The 16976-nt window shown below is 35.7% G+C and overlaps 1 pseudogene; it reads right to left on the bottom strand.

The window, feature by feature from the left end:
• Positions 1-15705: 15705 nt before the first annotated feature.
• Positions 15706-16645, bottom strand: LOC109257158 (olfactory receptor 2AJ1-like; annotated as a pseudogene).
• Between the last annotated feature and the right edge of the window lie 331 nt (positions 16646-16976).

Here is a 16976-nt window from a genome sequence, read left to right as displayed (position 1 = left end):
ACATTGTTTTCAAATACGAATACAAGATTCTCCAGAATAGATCACATATTAGGTCACAAATCAGGATTCAACAAATGTAAAACAATTGAAGTCATGCCATAAAATTTTCTTACCACAAAGCTGTGAAATTTGAAATAAACCATAAGAAAAATAAAATATGTAAAGACCACTAATACATAGGGCTTAAACAACATGTTAATAAACAATAAAATGGCTAGCCAGGAAATCAAAGAAGAAATTATGTATATAGATATAGATAGATATGGATATAGATATAAATAGATATAGATATAGATATATACACACATGCATATATGTATTTGTATATATTTGTATGTATATATAGTAAATACATATATATATGTATATTGTATGTATATATATTTTTGTATATATATCTTGTATATATGTTGTATATATATGTGTGTGTGTATATATATATATATATATATATATATATATAAATGAAAATGAAATCACAATGGTCAAAACCTTTGGGATGCACCAAAAGTGATCCCTTTAGGGAATTAATATAGCAATACTGTCCTACAACAAGAAGCAAGAAAAATCTCAAACAACCAAAACTTACATCTAAAGAAGCAATACAAAACCAACAAATGAAACCTAAAGACAGCAGAAGGAAGGAGACAATGAAGGTTAGAGGAGAAATAAATGATATATAAACAACAAAAACAATAGAATAGGATAATGAGACCAGGAGATGGCTCTTTGAAAAAAAAAATTAATAAAATAGATACACCTCTAGCCATACTTATCAAAAAGAAAAGAGCAAATACTCAAAACAGGTTGTCTGACTCTTAGTTTCAGCTCAGATCATGATTGCATGGTTGACCTAGAGCCCTGCATCAGGCACTGCACACTGAACGCAGAGTCTGCTTGGGATTCTCTCTTTTCTATCTCTCTGCCCCTCCCCTGCTCTCTTTCTCTCTCTCAAAATAAATAAATATCCATCAGCAGTGCAAGAGGGTTCCCGTTTCTCCACATCCTCTCCAGCATCTATAATCTCCTGATTTGTTCATTTTAGCCACTCTGACTGGTGTGAGGTGATATCTCAGTGTGGTTTTGATTTGTATTTCTCTGATGAGGAATTTACCCAAGGGATACAGGAGTGCTGATGCATAGGGGCACTTGTACCCCAATGTTTATAGCAGCACTTTCAACAATAGCCAAACTATGGAAAGAACCTAAATGTCCATCAACTGATGAATGAATAATGAAATTGTGGTTTATATGCACAATGGAATACTATATGGCAATGAGAAAGAATGAAATATGGCCTTTTGTAGCAACATGGATGGAACTGGAGAGTGTTATGCTAAGTGAAAACAAGTCATACAGAGAAAGACAGATACCATATGTTTGCACTCTTATGTGGATCCTGAGAAACTTAACAGAAGACCATGGGGGGAGAGGAAGAAAAAAAAATAGAGAGGGAGGGAGCCAAACCATAAGAGACTCTTAAAAACCGAGAATAAACTGAGGGTTGATGGGGGGTGGGAGGGAGGGGAAAGGGGGTGATGGGCATTGAGGAGGGCACCTGTTGGTATGAGCACTGGGTGTTGTATGGAAACCAATTTGACAATAAATTTCATATTAAAAAAGAAAAATAAACAAACAAACCAATAAATAAATAAACATTTAAAGAAACTGACCCAAATAAATAGAATCACAAATGAAAGAGGACAAATAACAACCAACATACAGAAATTCAAACAACTATAAGAGGATATTATGAAAAAATGATATGCCAACAAATTGGACAACCTGGAAGAAAATTCCTAGAAATATACAAACTACCAAACATAGAACAAGAAGAAATAGAAAATGTGAACAGACCAATGATAAGGAATGCAACTGAATCAGTAATCAAAAAACTCCCAAACATAATCCAGGATCAGGTGGCTTCTCGGGCAAATCCTACCAAACCTTTAAAGAAGAGTTAATACTCATTATTTTCAAATTATTCCAAAAATTACAAAAGGAAGTCAAACTTCCAAATTAATTCTATGAGGTCAGCATTACCCTGATACCAAGTCATGTAAGTATACCACTAAAAAGAGAGCTACAGACCAATATCCCCAATGAACATAAATACAAATGTTATCAATAAAATGCTAAGAAACAAATTCCAGAAATACATTAAAAAATCATTAACCATGATTTGGAGGGATTTATTCTTGGCTTGTAATAGTGGGTCAATATTCACAAATCAATCAATGAGATAGAAAACATTATTAAAAGTAAGGAAAAGAATCCAATGATCATTGCAATAGATGCAGAAAAAAGCATATGATAAAGTACACCACTCATTCATGAAACAACACTCAACAAATTAGGGTTAGGAGAAACATACCTCAATATAATAAAGGCCATATATGAAAAACCCATAGCTAATATCATCCTCAATGGGGAAATACTGAGGGCTTTTCCTCTATGGTCAGGAATAAGACAAGGATGTCCAGTCTCACCGATTTTACTCAACATAGTACTGGAAGTCCTAGCAATTGCAATCAGACAACAAAAAGAAATAAAAGTCATCCAAATTGGCACTCGAAAGACTCCACCAAAAAAACTGTTGAACCGATTCATGAATTCAGCAGTCACAGGTTACATAATCAATGTAAGTACTTTAGTTGAATTTCCATACACCGATAATGAAACAGCAGAAAGATAAATCAAGGAATCAGTCCCGTTTTGAATTGCAACAAAAACAGTAAGACACCTAGGAATAAACCTAATCAAGGAGGTGAAAGGACCATACTCTGTAAACCATAAAACACTGATGAAAGAAATTGAAGTTGATGCAAGGAAATTAAAAGACATCTCGTACTAATGGAATGCAATAACAAATATTGTTAAAATGTCTACACTACCCAAGGTAGTCTACACATTAATGCAATCTCTATGAAAATACCAATAACATATTTCAGAAATCCAGAACAAACAATCTTAAAACTTGTATAAAGCCACAAATGACCCAGAATAGCCAAAGCAACCTTGGAAAAGAAAAGCAAATTTGGACACATCTCAATTGCTGACTTCAAGTTACATTACAGATCTGAGGTGATCAAAACAGTATAGTACTGGCACAAAAATAGATAGATCAATGGAACAGGATAAAAAACTGAGAGATGGGCCCGGAAATATATGGTCAATAAACTATAGAAAGCATGGAAGAATATCCTATGGAAAAAAAATACTGTGTCTTCAACAAATTGCGTTGGAAAAACTGGACAGTGACATGCAGAAGAATGAAACTGGACCACATTCATACACCATACACAAAAAGAAATTAAAAATTGATTAAATACCTAATTGTGAGACCTGAAAACATAAATCTCCTAAAAGGGAATACAGGTATTAACTTCTTTAAAATCAGCCCTAGCAACTTCCTATTAGATGTCTCCGAAAGCAAGGGAAACAAAATAAAAAATAAACTATTACGACTACATTAAAATTTAAAAAGCTTCTGCACAGCAAAGGAATCAATCAAAAACATGAGAAATCAGAATAAGTGACACCGGAAGATGGTGCCATAGGAGGACGCTGGGCTCACCGCGCGTCCTGCTGATCACTTAGATTCCACCTACACCTGCCTATATAACCCAGAAAACCACCAGAAGACTAGCAGAACAGAGTCTCCGGAGCCAAGCACAGACAAGAGGCCCACGGAAGAGGGTAGGAAGGGCAGAGAGGCGGTGCGCACTACACGGACTGGCAGGAGGGAGCCAGGGCTGAGGGGCGGCCTGCCAGCCAAGCAGAGCCCCCAAGTCTGGCTTGAAAAACCAGAGGGGCCGGATGGAGTGTGTTCTGACAGCAAGCAGGACTTGACATCTGGAAGGTTATAAGCTAACAGCTCTGCTTGGAGAACGGGAGGGCTGCAGGACAACGGGAGGGAGAGTTGTTGAGCCCCGGATGACAGAGCTCAGCTTGGCAGGGAACAAAGGCGCTCGCCAGTGCCATCTTCCTCGCCCATCCCCCAGCCAAAATCCCAAAGGGAACCAGCTCCTTCCAGGAAACTTGCTTGCATCTCCAAAACACCCAAAGCTATGCTTCTGCGGATCCATCCCTCTGGTGGGTCTGACTCCATCCCAGTGGCCCAGGGCCCCTCCCTAATGGGAACTCAGAAGGAAAAGAGAACTGAGCCTGCCCCTCCCGCTCCTGTGCACCTTGCGAGCCACCCCAGCTAATACACCAGATCCCCAGCACCACAAGACTGGCAGTGTGCAAGTAGCCCAGACGGGCCACGCCACCCCACAGTGAATCCCGCCCCTAGGAGAGGGGAAGAGAAGGCACACACCAGTCTGACTATGGTCCCAGCGGTGGGCTGGGGGCAGACATCAGGTTAGACTGTGGCTCCGCCCACCAACACAAGTTATTCAAGACAGCACAGGGGAAGTGCCCCTCAGTCCTGCACCACTCCAGGGACTATCCAAAATGACAAAACGGAAGAATTCACCTCAGAAAAATGTCCAGGAAATAACGACAGCTAACGAACTGATCAAAAATGATTTAAACAATATAACACAAAGTGAATTTAGAATAATAGTCATAAAATTAATCACTGGGCTTGAAAACAGTATAAAGGACAGCAGAGAATCTCTTGCTACAGAGATCAAGGGACTAAGGAACAGCCAGGAGGAGCTAAAAAATGCTATCAGCGAGTTGCAAAATAAAATGGAGACAACTACGGCTCGGATTGAAGAGGCAGAGGAGAGAATAGGTGAACTAGAAGATAAAATTATGGAAAAAGAAGCTGAGAAAAAGAGAGATAAAAAAATCCAGGAGTATGAGGAGAAAATTAGAGAACTAAGTGATGCACTAAAGAGAAATAATATATGCATAATTGGTATTCCAGAGGAGAAAGAGAGAGGGAAGGTGCTGAAGGTGTACTTGAAGAAATAATAGCTGAGAACTTCCCTGATCTGGGGAAGGAAAAAGGCATTTAAATCCAAGAGGCACAGAGAACTCCCTTCAGACGTAACTTGAATCGATCTTCTGCACGGCATATCATAGTGAAACTGGCAAAATACAAGGATAAAGAGAAAATTCTGAAAGCAGCTAGAGATAAACGTGCTCTAACATATAAAGGGAGACCTATAAGACTTGTGACCCATCTCTCTACTGAAACTTGGCAGGCCAGAAAGGAATGGCAGGAGATCTTGAATGTGATGAACAGGAAAAATATGCAGCCGAAAATTCTTTATCCAGCAACTCTGTCATTTAGAATAGAAGGAGAGATCAAGGTCTCCCTAAACAGACAAAAACTGAAGGAATTCTTCACCACTAAACCAGCCCTACAAGAGATCCTAAGGGGGATCCTGTGAGACAAAGTACCAGAGACATCGCTACAAGCATGAAACCTACAGACATCACAATGACTCTAAACCCATATCTTTCTATAATAACACTGAATGTAAATGGACTAAATGCGCCAACCAAAAGACATAGGGTATCAGAATGGATAAAAAAACAAGACCCATCGGTTGCTGTCTACAAGAGACTCATTTGAGACCTGAGGACACCTTCAGATTGAGAGTGAGGGGATGGAGACCTGTTTATCATGCCACTGGAAGTCAAAAGAAAGCTGGAGTAGCCATACTTATATCAGACAAACCAGACTTTAAATTAAAGGCTGTAACAAGAGATGAAGAAGGACATTATGTAATAATCACAGGGTCTATCCATCAGGAAGAGCTAACAATTATAAATGTCTATGTGCCGAATACAGGACCCCAAATATATAAAACAATTACTCACAAACATAAGCAACCTTATTGATAAGAATGTGGTAATTGCAGGGGACTTTAACACTCCACTTACAGAAATGGATAGATCTAGACACACGGTCAATAAAGAAACAAGGGCCCTGAATGATACATTCGATCAGATGGACTTGACAGATATTGAGAACACTGCATCCCAAAGCAACAGAATATACTTTCTTCCCGAGTGCACATGGAACATTCTCCAAGATAGATCACATACTGGGTCACAAAACAGCCCTTCACAAGTATACAAGAATTGAAATCATACCATGCATACTTTCAGACCACAATGCTATGAAGCTTGAAATCAATCACAGGAAAAAGTCTGGAAAACCTCCAAAAGCATGGAGGTTAAAGAACACCCTACTAATGAATGAATGGGTCAACCAGGCAATTACAGAAGAAATTTCAAAATATACAGAAACAAATGAAAATGAAATGGCAACAATCCAAACGCTTTGGGATGCAGCAAAGGCAGTCCTGAGAGGAAAATACATTGCAATCCAGGTCTATCTCAAGAAACAAGAAAAGTCCCAAATACAAAATCTAACAGCACACCTAAAGGAAATAGAAGCAGAACAGCAAAGACAGCCTAAATCCAGCAGAAGAAGAGAAATAATAAAGATCAGAGCAGAAACAAACAATATAGAATCTAAAAAACTGTAGAGCAGATCAACGAAACCAAGAGTTTTTTTTGTTTTGTTTTGTTTTGTTTTGTTTTTTAATAAACAAAATTGATAACCCCCTAGCCAGGCTTCTCAAAAAGAAAAGGGAGATGACCCAAATAGATAAAATCATGAATGAAAATGGGATTATTACAACCAATCCCTCAGAGATACAAGCAATTATCAGGGAATACTATGAAAAATTATATGCCAACAAACTGGACAACCTGGAAGAAATGGACAAATTCCTAAACACGGACATGCTTCCAAAACGCAATCAGGAGGAAATAGAAAGCTTGAACAGACCCATAACCAGCGAAGAAATTGAATTAGTCATCAAAAATCTCCCAACAAATCAGAGTCCAGGACCAGATGGCTTCCCAGGGGAGTTCTACCAGACATTTAAAGCAGAGATAAGATCTATCCTTCTCAAGCTATTCCAAGAAATAGAAAGGGAAGGAAAACTTCCAGACTCATTCTATGAAGCCAGTATTACTTTGATTCCTAAACCAGACAGAGTCCCAGTAAAAAAAAGAGAACTACAGGCCAATATCCCTGATGAATATGGATGCAAAAATTCTCCATAAGATACTAGCAAATCGAATTCAACAGCTTATAAAAAGAATCATTCACCACGTCAAGTGGGATTCATTCCTGGGAAGCAAGCCTGGTTCAACATTTGCAAATCAATCAATGTGTTACATCACATTAATAAAGGAAAAGATAAGAACCATATGATCCTGTCAATCGATGCAGTAAAGGCCTTTGACAAAATTCAGTAACGTTTCTTAATAAAAATGCTTGAGAAAGTTGGGATAGAAGGAACATACTTAAAGATCATAAAAGCCATTTATGAAAAGCCCACAGCTAACATCATCCTCAATGGGGAAAAACTGAGAGCTTTGTCCCTGAGATCAGGAACACGACAGGGATGTCCACTCTCACCGCTGTTATTTAACATAGTGTTGAAAGTGCTAGCATCAGCAATCAGACAACAAAAGGAAATCAAAGGCATCAAAAATTGGCAAAGATGAAGTTAAGCCTTCACTTTTTGCAGATGACATGATAATATACATGGAAAATCCGATAGACTCCACCAGAAGTCTGCTAGAACTGATACATGAATTTAGCAAAGTTGCAGGATAAAAAATCAATGTACAGAAATCAGTTGCATTCTTATACACTAACAATGAAGCAACAGAAAAAGAAATAAAGGAACTGATCCCATTCACAATTGCACTAAGAAGCATAAAATACCTAGGAATAAATCTAACCAAAGATGTAAAAGATCTGTATGCTGAAAACTATAGAAAGCTTATGAAGGAAATTGAAGAAGATATAAAGAAATGGAAAGACATTCCCTGCTCATGGATTGGAAGAATAAATATTGTCAAAATGTCAATACTACCCAAAGCTATCTACACATTCAATGCAATCCCAATCAAAATTACACCAGCATTCTTCTCAAAACTAGAACAAGCAATCCTAAAATTCATATAGAACCACAAAAGGCCCCTAATAGCCAAAGTAATTTTGAAGAAGAAGACCAAAGCAGGAGGCATCACAATCCCAGACTTTAGCCTCTACTACAAAGCTGTATTGGCTTTGTAGTATGGTATTGGCACAAAACAGCATGGTACTGGCACAAAACAGACACATAGACCAATGGAATAGAATAGAAACCCCAGAACTAGACCCACAAACGTATGGCCAACTAATCTTTTACAGAGCAGGAAAGAATATCCAATGGAAAAAAGATAGTCTCTTTAACAAATGGTGCTGGGAGAACTGGAAAGCAACTTGCAGAAGATTGAAACTAGACCACGTTCTCACACCATTCACAAAAATAAACTCAAAATGGATAAAGGACCTGAATGTGAGACAGGAAACCATCAAAACCTTAGAGGAGAAAGCAGGAAAAGACCTCTCTGACCTCAGCCGTAGCAATTTCTTACTTGACACATCCCCAAAGGCAAGGGAGTTAAAAGCAAAAATGAACTACTGGGACCTTATGAAGATAAAAGCTTCTGCACAGCAAAGGAAACAACCAACAAAACTAAAAGGCAACCAGTGGAATGGGAAAAGATATTTGCAAATGACATATCGGACAAAGGGCTAGTATCCAAAATCTATAAAGAGCTCACCAAACTCCACACCCGAAAAACAAATAACCCAGTGAAGAAATGGGCAGAAAACATGAATAGACACTTCTCTAAAGAAGACATCCGGATGGCCAACAGGCACATGAAAAGATACTCAACGTCGGTCCTCATCAGGGAAATACAAATCAAAACCACACTCAGATATAACCTTATGCCAGTCAGAGTGGCCAAAATGAACAAATCAGGAGACGATAGATGCTGGCGAGGATGTGGAGAAACGGGAACCCTCTTGCACTGTTGGTGGGAATGCAAATTGGTGCAGCCACTCTGGAAAACAGTGTGGAGGTTCCTCAGAAAATTAAAAATAGACCTACCCTATGACCCAGGAATAGCACTGCTAGGAATTTACTCAAGGGATACAGGAGTACTGATGCATAGGGGCACTTGTACCCCAATGTTTATAGCAGCACTCTCAACAATAGCCAAATTATGGAAAGAGCCTAAATGTCCATCAACTGATGAATGGATAAAGAAATTGTGGTTTATAAACACAATGGAGTACTACGTGGCAATGAGAAAGAATGAAATATGGCCCTTTGTAGCAACATGGATGGAACTGGAGAGCGTGATGCTAAGTGAAATAAGCCATACAGAGAAAGACAGATACCATATGGTTTCACTCTTAGTGGATCCAGAGAAACTTAACAGAAACCCATGGGGGAGGGGAAGGAAAAAAAAAAGAGGTTAGAAGAGAGCCAAAAGAGGTTTGGAAGAGAGCCAAAGCATAAGAGACTCTTAAAAACTGAGAAGAAACTGAGGGTTGATGGGGGGTGGGAGGGAGGAGAGGGTGGGTGATGGGTATTGAGGAGGACACCTTTTGGGATGAGCACCGGGTGTTGTATGGAAACCAATTTGACAATAAACTTCATATATTGAAAAAAAATATGAGAAGTCAACTTATGGAATGGGAGAAGGTATTTGCAAATGCCATATCCGATAAAGTGTTAGTATTTAAAATCTATAAAGAACTTACAGACTCAATACCAAGAATATTTAATAATTCAATTTAAAAATGGGAAGAAAGATCACCTGGGTGGCTCAGTCAGTTAAGCATCCAACTCTGGATTTCAATTGAGGGGATGATTGTGAGGTAAAGCCCCATGTCAGGCCCTGTGCTGAGCGTGGGTCTGCTCTCTCTCCTATCTCTTTCCCTTCCCCCTACTTTCTATTAAAAAATTAAAGATAAATAAAAATGGGCATAAGACGTGAACAGACATCTTTCGAAAGAAGACACACAGAAAGACAACAGACACATGAAAAGATGCTTAATATCAATAATCTTTAGGGAATGCTAATTAAAACTACAGTGAGATATCTCCTCACATCTGTCATAATGGATTGGCTAAAATCAGCAACATGAGAAAGAACAAGTGTTGGCAAGGATGTGGAGACAGGGGAACTCTTTTGCACACTTTTTCGGAATGTAATTGGTGTAACCACTCCAGAAAACAATACTGTGATCCTTCAAAACTTAAAAATAGAACTAGCCTGTTATCCAGCAATTGCACTACTGGGTATTTACCCAAATTTTACAAAAAAACTAAATACAAGAGATATATGTGCCCCAATGTTTATAGAAATATTATCTATGATAGCCACGTTGTGAAAACAGTCCAAGTTTCCATTTTCTGATGAAATCAATAAAGAAGAAATGGTACATAGTTCTAATAGTTTTTTGGTGGGGTCTTTAGGGTTTTCTATATAGAATATTATGCCATCTGCAATTAGTGAAATTTACATTTTCCTTACCAATTTGAATGCCATTTATTTCTTTTCCTTGTCTATTTGCTGTGGCTAGGGCTTCCAGTATTATGTTGAATGAAAGTGGTGAATGTAGACATCCTTGGCTTGTTTTTAAGCTTAGCTGAAAAGTTTTCACTTTGTATCCATTAAGTATGATGTTTTCCATGGGATTTTCATACATGGCATTTATTAACGAGGTATGTTCTCTTTATACCTCTTTTGTTGATTTTTTTCATGAATGCTTTTTGTTCTTTTTCTTTTCTGAATTTTTTATTTCATGAATGCTTTTTTCTGCATCTGTTGAAAATATATAATTTTTAATATTTTCATTATTGATGTGATGTATCATATTCATTGTTTTGCAAATATTGTATCATCCCTGCATTCCATAAATAAATTGCACTTGATCAGAGTAAATAATTTTTTAAACGAATTGTTGGATTCTGTTTACTAGTATTTTGCTGAAGATTTTTGCTACTATTTTCATCAGTGATTTGGGCCTGTAGTTCTATTTTTCTTTGGAGTATTTATCTAGGTTTTGTATCAGAGTAATACTGTCCTCACAGAACTAATTTGGAAGTTTTATCTCTTCTTCTCTTTTGTGTAATACTTTGAGAAAGTTTGGTATTGACTATTCTCTAAATGTTTGGTAGAATTCACCTGTGAGTTCTTCTGGTTCTGTACTTTCGATTGTTGAGAGTTTATTTTCATTAATGTTCCAATTTCATTGTGTAGTCTACTTTTCTAATTTTCCCTGCTTTTGTTTTGATAGTTTGTTTCGATAGTTTGATAGTATGTCTCTAGGGATTTACCAATTCCTTCTGGGTTATACACATTCGTGGCATAAAAATTTCCACAATATTGTCTTACGATGGTTTTTATTTCTATGATGTTGGTTGTTATTTCTCCTTTCTCATTTGTGTTTTTGTTATTTGGGTTATCTCTTATTTACTCATTTTTGTTGTTTTTATTTTGTTGAATATGGCTAAAGTTTATCAATTGTGTCGTTTTTTTCAAAAACCAAATTCTGGTTTCTTTGATCCGTGCTATTCTTTAATATATCATTTATTTTTCTCTAATCTTTATTGTATCCTCCCCTCCTGTTGAGTTTTAGTTTTGTTTGTTCTTTTTCTAGATTGTTCAGTTTTAAGTTTAGGTTATTTATTTGAGCTTTCTCTTGTCTCTTGAGGTAGGCCTGTATTGATATAAACTGACATCTCAGAACCAATTTTGCTGCATCCCAAAATTTTGGACCATTTTATTTTCATTTATTTTCACGTATTTTTATTTCTTCTTGGATTTCATAGTTGACCAATTCATCGTTTAGTATCATATTATTCAACCTGTGTTCTCTCCTTATTTTTGATTGTGGTTGATTTATATTTTCATAGCATCGTGGTCTGAAAACGTGCATGGTATGACTTTGATTTTTTTAAATCTTTTGAGTCTTGTTTTATGGCCATATATACCATTTATTCTGGATAATATTCCAAAAAAGTTAAAGCCACTTTTTTTGAAAGATAGATTAGCAGTTTCTCACAAAATTCAACATACTCTCACCATACAATCCATCAATCACACAACTTGGCATTTACCCAAAGGAATTGAAAACTCACGTCCACATAAAAACTGCATGTGGATATTATAACAGCTTTATTTATAATTGGCAAAACTTGGAAGCAACCAGCATGTCCTCCAGTAGGTGAATGAATAAATAAATCATGGCGAATCCAGACAATGGAATATTGTTCTACAAAAACAAACAAAAAACAAACATAACAAGCAACTATTGAGACATAAAAAGACATAGAGGAACCTTAAATGCATATTAGTAAACGAAAGAACCAAATCTAAAAGACCACATACTGTATAATCCAACTATACAACATTCTTGTACAAAGAGCAGAATATAGAGATAGGGTTGAGGGAGGAGAAAGGGAAAAATAGGTAGAAAACAGTATTTTTTAAGACAGTGAAGCTATTCTGTATGATACCTTAATGATGGATACAGGTTATTATACAGTTTTTTAATTACACAGTATATATAACATGAAGACTGAACCCTAAGGTAAACTATGGACTGTGAGTGGTTGTGATGTGTCAATGTAGGCTTATCAAATGTAACAAATGTATCACACTGATGGAAAATGTCGATAATGAGAGAGACCAGGAATGTATTAGGAGGAGGTATGTGAAAAATTTCTGTATCTCCCTGTCAATTTTGCTGTGACTCTATAACTACTTTAAAAATAAAATAAAATAAAAAATAAAAGACTATAAATGTATACAATTTAACAAATGTTACCAATGAATATCATTCAATATCATAAGTAAAATATTAGAAAATTAAACTATCAGTAGATAAATAAATGCTGTGCATTTTTAAATAATTTTAAATGTTTATTTATTTTTTGAAAGACAGAGTATGAGTGGGGGAGGAGCAAACAGAGAAGGAGACACAGAATCCGAAGCAGGCTCCAGGCTCCAAGGTGTAACAACAGAGCCTAATGTGGGGCTCAGAATCATGAACCATGAAATCATGACCTGAGCCAAAGTTGGAAACTTAGCCAACAGAGTCATCCAGGTGCCCCAATAAATGCTCTGTTTTAAGAAAACATTTATAACTACAGAATTCCAAAAATGTTCCAACATTTGGACTAATGCAATAATTATTCATTAAAAAGTTTTGAGTTCCTATTGTTGTTAGCTCCTGTTCTAGGTCTAAAATTATAGAAGTAAACAAGATAGGTTTATTACATTAAGAAACTTGCACTTAATAGGGGATTATACAGTAAGTGTATTTATAAATAAAGGTTAAAATGCAAAGTATTGCTAACATTTATGAACTTAAAAAGAACAAGGCAAAAGATAGAATGGTAATGGCACTGCTATATTAAAGAGTTTGGTAAGGAAGACCACTTTTATTAATGATATTTGAAAGAGACCTGAATGTGATGAAGTTGAAATCCAGTGAAGGAGAGATATACTATGGATATATCAGAGATGTATCCAATAGCAGATCATGGAAGTTGAAATGAGTTGTAGTGATTACAACTTGTTGGAGAAATTTGAGCAGAGAAATATATCACCTGATTAATGTTTCTAGAGGATACCTCTGGATGTGTCATGGAGGCATTTTAGAAGAAAAAAATAAAAATTGGAAGAGCAGTTAGGAGTTCATCATGGTACCAAAGCAAGAGATAGTGTTGGTGAGCCCAAGGGTCTGCAGGGGGAGCTGTTCGAGAAGTTAGCATATATAGAACCTGTTCTACATATGGTTCTAAGTTAGAGAAAAGCTATGACACCACACCAAATAGGACTACATTTTAGTAAACAATAGAACATAAATTCTTGAAAAACCCTAAATACAAAACATGCACATACAAAACATTTTTGTAGTGCAGGAAAAAATGTGTGTAGTATAATAAATTCCATAGATATGATGAATGAAAAATAAAACACTATCAACACATCCCATGAATATGACCAGGATATTAAACACCAGGTAACATGTATTTTGTTCAACATCTTACTGGAAAGTTGCCATGTATATTATGGTTAATATTCCTGAAACCAAAAATGACATTAACTTTTAGAAAACAAGCAAAAATCAATGTTTGCATATAATATTGGACCATATAACCTGGAATATGTTTCAATTCACCAGAAAACCATATGAATGCTCAGAAAGTATAATTAATATACACTGTATTAATTTTGTATTAATATCTAAAAATGAATGCCCCTAATTTTTATAAAATTACAATTGTAACAAAATGAATGTATTTCTTAAATATGTATTCAACAAGAAATTTGCAATATTTAAGGAAAAAATTCCCCTGAACTTTATGTAGGAGTAAAAAAGTAAATGTATTATGTTTCAGATGGCAAGGTAGAATATAGAGTATAGGATAGAATATACAATTTAATTCGTCACCGTTTATTCTATGAAAATTGTAGAATTCTGATTCACATCCCAATTTTTAGGATTCCTTTTGGGGTGTTAATTGGAACATGAAGTGCAGGGATATCACAATGAATCTTCATGTATCAACAACACATTCTCAACAATTATCTACTAAGGAAAATATTGCTCGGTATACTCCCACGATTTATTACCCACTGCACATTTTAAAATAAGTCTCACATCACATCTTTGCATCTATAAATCCTTCAGAACACATCTTTGACAATATGGGATGCTTTACAACTAATTATTACACAATGATAAAGTCTAAAACAATTACTATTCTTTAATCTTACAATATTCAATATTAAAATTTCAATGATTATTGTACACATATATGTAAAAATCAGAATTCATAAGTGTTCTATTAAATACGTTTTTAAGTCTCTTTTAGGCTATCTTATCTTACTCATTTTTAAAGTTATCGTTACTATTTTTTGAAGAAACTGGGTCATTTGTACTCTAGATTTTGCAGGTTTCATATCCATGTTGTTGAAGAGCATCATACTTTGTCCTCATATTGTCTGAAAATTATTACAAGTAGTATAAGAGGAAAACCATCTTTATGTACTTACTGTTAGTTACCAAAATACACTATAAAACTGCTCTGAATGAAAAAGTATAGTCCTCATGTAAGAAATAAACTAGTGGAACAGAGAATCAGAAAGGTAAGCCATGGAAATAACATAAATAAATTTGGTATAAAAGAAAGGAGTGTTACAAAAATTAGTAGTAACAATGTGTTATCTACATGCATAACCAGAGCAATCGTAGAGCCAATTAAAAAAAATAGATTCTACACTTACACCAAATTCACAAATTAACCCAAAATGTGTTAAATACCAAAATTTGCATAGTAAACTATATAGGTACTATATAAAATAAATTGGTTGTTTTGTTTTATTATTTTCTGGAAGAGGGAGGCGCGTCACATTATTCACATGACACTAAATAGAAACCATAAAAAACCCACCCATCTCCTATATCTTATAACTAGAAGTTTATGCCTTTTCACCACCTGCACCCATTTGACCTATGAACTTTTATAAATTTTTGATGACAGAATAACATTTGAATTGTTATTTTACTGGTTTATAAAAAAAACCATAAATTATATGGAGATACAGATACACATCCCATATAGTATGATTGTACTAAAATATATTTTTTATATTTTAGGGGGAGGGAATACATATTTACATGTATGAGTTATGAAACAAATACCTCTGAAAATTTTATTTATTATCACCAAGATTTTGGATATATCCACTTCTTTTCATGCTTGAAGAGATATAAACTTTAAATCTCTTTCCAGAAATATTAATAATGGCTATCCTTTAAGTATTGGGTATGCAAACTAGAAAAAAAAAGCACACACTTCAAGCATATTTCATATAATTTTTATGTGGACAGTTAGTTTGGAACACAGTTTTCATTGCCTCCAGAGGATCGTTGTTCCTAAAGCTGTAGATGATAGGGTTGAGTGTGAGTGTGAGACTGGTATAGAATATAGCCAAAAACTTATTCTGGTCTATAATGTGTTATGATTTATGTCTCATATATGTGAAAATAAATGGCCCATAGTACATTGTGATCACAATCATGTGGAAGGAACAGGTAGAAAGTGACTTTTTTTTTTGTGCTTCTGATTTCATTTGAAAGACAGTAAGGAAAATTTGGATGTAAGAGGCAAAGATGAGGGAGAAAGAGATAGGCAGACAAGTTATGCCACTTACATATAAACTTCTAATTCAAAGGGTGTTGTGCCCACACCAGACAACTTCAACATGTCTGTGACTTCACAGAAAATGGTTTGTGAACTACAGAAGGGAAAGAAGAATGCATAAGCTGTGTGGACTATGGAGTTGACAGTCCCAACAATCCTGTACCCTCCAGCCATGACAATGCAGACATAGTCATTCATAAGAATGGGATAGTGCAGTGGATGGCAGATGGCTACACAGCAATCATAATACATTGCTGGCAGGAGAAGGCAGTTACCACAAAGGAGGCTGAGAGATAGAAATATCCAGAAGCCACAACCTACAAATTAAATAGTTCTGCTACCTGACAGGAATTCAGTGACCATTTTGGGAACAATGTTGGAAATATGTAAGATGTCCATAAAAAAACCGATGGCTGAGTGGAAATAGATGGGAGTATGGAGTCTTGAGTCCCCGAGGATAGGGAGGATCATGATTGTGTTTTCTCTTACAGTCATAATAAAAATGATGAATATAAAAGAGAAGAAAACTAGACTCGATGAAAAGTCCCCAAAGAATAAAATCACTGGAAAAAAAGAGTTTCATGTCCCATCATGAATTCCCCCCCTTTTTTTCTTAAAATAGAAAAAAATAGAGCTAAAATGTAGTAAATTTCAGACACATTTTCATTAGAAGCATAGTAAAATGAGAGTTAGTAATGCATATTTTGCAATTGAAATCAATGGATTCTCAACCAGATTTTGAAGTGGTCTTGTTTTTAATATGGAAATCTATTTAAATCAAGTGATGATATTGGGTATATTGAGTGAGCTCTTAAGTCCATTTAGTCTCAGAATCTTAATTCCCTATTTTTAATGAAGTTCAGTCTTTTCTCAAATGTCACTTTTTCCCAAGAAGCCTACTCTTTAATAATATACTTAAAGTCT

The sequence above is a fragment of the Panthera pardus genome, unplaced genomic scaffold (genome assembly GCF_024362965.1).
Source record: "Panthera pardus isolate Hobbes unplaced genomic scaffold, ASM2436296v1 HiC_scaffold_1, whole genome shotgun sequence".
Lineage (NCBI taxonomy): Eukaryota > Metazoa > Chordata > Mammalia > Carnivora > Felidae > Panthera > Panthera pardus.
This window is presented reverse-complemented; position numbering and strand designations above follow the sequence as displayed.